We start from the raw sequence: 5,093 nt of genomic DNA on the forward strand, positions 1-5,093 counted from the left end.
ACATGGACTTACATTTACAGTGAGCTTCGAGCTCTCCCTAGTGGCATCTATGGGTGTTAGCACCTGATGACACTGCTGGGTAAAACCACCAGGCAGATGTCAGGACCGCCACAAATTGAAAATCCCCAAGTCTCAGAAAACGGGTTGCTGTTTTAGAGGCTTGTCAGACATAAAGAATATATATATATATTCCAAAGAAATTTATCTTGAGCTACTATCTCAACTACGAAAGAGACCTAGCTGAATCAGGGTAGCTCCCAAATAGCCTAAACAGGTGTGTGTTTCATTTACTGTATTTTGGTAAATTTTTCCCTTGACCTTCATAAGGTAGGAACATGAAACTGACCCATCCTGACCCACATTTATATCTGAAATGCTAAATGCCATTATCAATTATTTTTGTATTGTAATAAACTTTTCAATTTATTCATTTCTATTATTTTTACATGTTTCACTAGGAAGCCAAGTACACAGCATTGAAAGGTGACTGTCTCTAAAAGGTGTGAGCAATTCTACTGGAACTGCTCCCTATTTTACCCTTTTCAAATTCTCACTTCCTCTGTGTCCCTCTACAAAAAGTTTTCTTATTCTTTAACTGCATTTTTTTTTGTTTCAGCTAGTTTCCTAAAAGTGGTAGTTTTAATAATTTTGTGTTGCCTTATTTTGAAAAAAAAAATGCTTCTGCTGTACTCCATATCTTCCTTTCAGGGGGAACTTTGATATTCTGAGGGAAGTGGCTTTGTCAAATGATTTAGGAAAGCTGCTACTTGACTGGATGGAAATGGGACATTTGTCCATATTGTCAAAACATGTCACAGAAGCTAGAAAACCTCTTGCATTTTCTACTATTTATCCTACTCCTCTTCCTCAATTGCAATTTACACTAAGTAGACATCAGCCACTCTCTTCTCTCTACAGCTGCAACTTGATGACTCCAAATATTGTTAAATTTAATCCTCCTGTTGACCCTATAAAGATATTTTTAAATACTTATTTTACAAATGAAGGAAATGAAGGTCAACAGTTAAACAATTATCTAAGATCTTCATGGTAGAAATATTGGGTTTTGCCAATCCAATGTTACCCTCAGGAAAGGACTTACTCCCTCATCTGCTTGGAGCATGGCCTGTGGCAGTCCTCTCCCAAGACTACACTCTCTTTTCAAGACAGCCACATTTCATGACTGGTTTCCAGGAACATGCCTTCTCTCAGAAGTAACCTGAGTGTCTCATGGGGTCAGTAAGCTCAACTTCCCCCATTGTATTTCTTTCCTTTCTTTTGTTGGGGATTGATTCCCAAAGCACTCCTTAATGAACCTCTTGCATGTGATTCTTCATCAGAGTCAACTTCCCAGGGAACCCAGCCAGTGGCAGTCACACAGCTAGAAAATAACAAGTGACACTTGGACCAGAGAGTATGAGCAGCTGTGGCCTTAACCCACTAGACTGTAACACCTTCTACGATGAACCACCTTGCTTATCTTTGTATCCCTGGTACTAAACAATGTTACTCAGTATTTGTCATTTCACCTTTTAACATGTTTTTTTGATTTGGTGGTCATGGCCATTCATTTACTATTTTCACCCTGAAGAACTTTACAACCTAGTCTGTTGCCTGAAGGGTCAGACGAATTATATTCTAAAATTCATGATTTTGGGATCAAGTCAATAAATGGTACTTTAAACTTTCAGTACATAGACATACCCTGACTTTGGGCTTTGTTTCATTTATCAATACTTTTAGAAACTTAAAATTTTAGCAATTATATTTTTACTCCTAAAACACAAGCTTGACCCAAGTCTTAATATTATTTTACTAAATAATATAAAAAGCATCATTAAAAAGCAAAATGTTTTAGGAGAAGAATCAATGAGCTCACAGGAGCATGATGATCCTGGGGCTACAGGCAGTGTACATGTCACAAGGTCAGCTTCCCCACCCTTTAAAATCCGCACTGACTGACCAAGCCCTCCAAGCCACCTTGGAGAGCCTTGGGCTGTGGCAGGGTGCTCTGGTCCCGCCAACAAACATGTACCCAGGAGAGAAATAATGAAAACAACTCAATTTTCTTTAAATCTTAGCTCTAAATTATGGTCTTTAACTCTTCTATCTTGACTAAGAACTAAATACAAAACGGCTAACTTTTCAAATAGGGATTGCAGGGGAGACCATTCTCAACCACAGGTGAACTGTTATTGGCTTAATTTTTTGGCTCAGGTTTGCTTTCTTTCTCTGCAAGGAGGAGGAATGTTCTTTTTAAAAAAAGAAAAAAGAAAAAACTGTCAAAGATAGATAATTAATAAATAAATAAATAATAAAATTGTAAAGCCCTATCAATCTGGCCCAGTTTCCAAGGTGTTCATTCCACAGCTTTAGGCCTATGCAATTTTAAATTGTCCAAATTAAAATAACCTAGGAGAAATACCAGTAGAGAAAGGAAGTCTAATTCCCCACTTTGAAGTGCTCATGCATTTCACGATCTGGCTCTCTGATGCCCTCTAATTTCCAGTTGTCTGGAGCTTGGGATAGAGGTCATGAATAGAAATATAACATTTTTTATTAAACTTCAATCCCTACCCTCGCTCAGGGTAAAATATTTAGTACATATTGATTAACTAAATGAATAAACCCATATATGAATTCTAAGTCATTCCCAATAAAGTGATAGTTGAAGCTATAATTTAAAATGAGGAATATAGAAGGAAGAGACAATACCTAAATTATGGAAAATGTGAAAAAGGGTCAGTTTGTGAGGCAAGAAGGAGACTGAGTCATCCAAAAAGAAAGAAAAGCAAGAGTTAGGATTATGGAAAATGGAAATACAGGACTGTTATGGAGGACAATGAGTAGTAGACTTTCAAAGAGAACATGACATATTGTATTAATATAGAGACTATATGTAATTTGTACAAAAGCATATGTAAGCTACATACACACATTTTTATCTTTACTTTTTATCCTCACCTGAGGACATTTTTTCATTGCTTTTAGAGAAAGGAAGGGAGAGAGAAACATTATTGTGAGAAACATCAGTCAGCTGCTCCTGCCCATCCCCTCCGCCCCCACATACGCTTCCCACCAGGGATCAAACCCACAACCGAGGAATGTGCCCTGACAAGGAATCAAACCCACAAATTTTTGGTGTATGGCACAGTGCTCTAACCGAGCCACACTGGTCAGGGCTACATGCATACATTTTATATATATATAGAGATATTACATATGTAAAAACAAGTAACCACATGCATGTCATCCTTTCAGAGAAGACTGAATTGGAGTGGTTTTTGGCTGCTGAAAGAGAATGTGTAATCCTCCTGATATCCTAAATAATAGTGTATATGTAACCTTCAATGGTTTGTGAATACTAGAAATTTTCAGGAGAATCATTCATAATCAGAGGTATTGCCTACTTGCTCAGTATTTGGACATCGCTCTTCTAAATAACAACTTCACAGCTTTGCCCAAGCTGTACTTCCTTAATGTATACTAATTCACTTTCTTCTGAAAAATTGCCCAAATGCCTTGTATATAGTGCAATAAAACTTCCAGTAAGCCAAGAAACAAATGATGCAAAGTGAATTGGAAGTCGGAAGAGGATTTTTAGCTCTTTTAAGAAATGCTTTCTCCAGAAGAAACATTAATATCTGTCTTAAACTAAGAGGACAGAAGAAAGGAAGTGAGATGAAATTTGAATTGACTGATATTTCATCAATTTTTTCCCTAGGGCAGTAATGTAGTGGTACCAAGATATCCTTATTAGTCTTAGCCTCTCTGGGTTTTTTCCTTTTTTTTTTTCTTCTAGTTTGGATTGCTAACTTTGACACATTATCCTATTTGTTTTCGCAAGACACTTACCATTGTATTGTACAAGCTATTTGCTACTCCAATCTCCACTAAGTAAATCAGTGCTCAGACTCCATGTTTGCGAAGAATGAGAAAATGCTGCAGTTCAGATTTAATTATTCTCAGTTGAGGAGTGGACAGCTATTGTTTGAGGTAGTGTTTTCAGGCGTGAGGTGGCCAACATCCATCCCCCCCTTCTTTGAGTAGGAACACCTGGATTAAAAGCACACCTCTCCCCCGGCCTGTCTCAATTCAGGAGGGTCCTAGTGGCTGGATCCAGAGGTAGTTCCTTGAGCCAAGCTTGGCCAATCAAATATTCTGGCTCTGGAATTGACTCTTGAGTAGAATAATAGCTGACTCACTCCACCCCGCACCCCCCCCTCCCCCGACACCTGGCCGACTACTCAGAAGGCAGAGTGCCTCAGATCTGGCTGCTGTGAGCTCCAGAGCCTCTCTGGTCTCCAATTTTCCTCATTTTTGCATTTTACACATTTCCAAATCATTTTTTAGAAATCCAAGTTTGTCTCTTAAGTTACACTGAATGTGTATCTGACAGCAAAAATGAAGGGAAAAGCCTAACCGATATATTAGAAAACATTTTATTTAAAAATACAAAACACAACGGAGTAAATAAGGTATTACCCAAAGTAATGTCCAACCCTCAGGTACCATGTAGTGTACTGAGACCAATCTTTAGCAAACATTCCTGAATTTACAACTTCCAACAAAAGCTTTCCCATTCTAAGGATGCCTTGCTGGAAACACCTTTAGATGTCTGATTAATACCCTTATTCCTTTTAATACCGTCTTCAATCTAAGGATAACTTCCTTTTTATACCTTTTCTGTCTCGTGTTTCATTCTCTTTACTGTCAACAGAGATGCAATATTGTGATTTCATTTCAAAGCATTTTTCTTTCCAAAATAAGATGTGACCTTTTGAAAAATTTCTTTTTAACAATTTATCATTTTAGTACTTTAAATCATCTAAGCATTCATTTGATAATTGATCTTCTTGCCTAAGACCAACAATAGAAATATAATGTGAGCCATATATGCAATTTTAAATTTACAAGCAGCCAAACTCCAAAAAGGTAAAAACAGGTGAAATAAATTTTAATGATACATTTTATTTAATCCAATACATCTAAAATAATATTTCAACATGAACTCAATATAAAAGCGTTAATGAGATATTGTACTTTCTTTTTATTCTAAATCTTTGAAAGTAAAAAATTTGGGTATCAAGGTT

This window comes from Pteronotus mesoamericanus, unplaced genomic scaffold (assembly GCF_021234165.1).
Source record: "Pteronotus mesoamericanus isolate MK-2021 breed Mesoamerican mustached bat unplaced genomic scaffold, CSHL_Meso_final scaffold_54, whole genome shotgun sequence".
Classification (NCBI taxonomy): domain Eukaryota; kingdom Metazoa; phylum Chordata; class Mammalia; order Chiroptera; family Mormoopidae; genus Pteronotus; species Pteronotus mesoamericanus.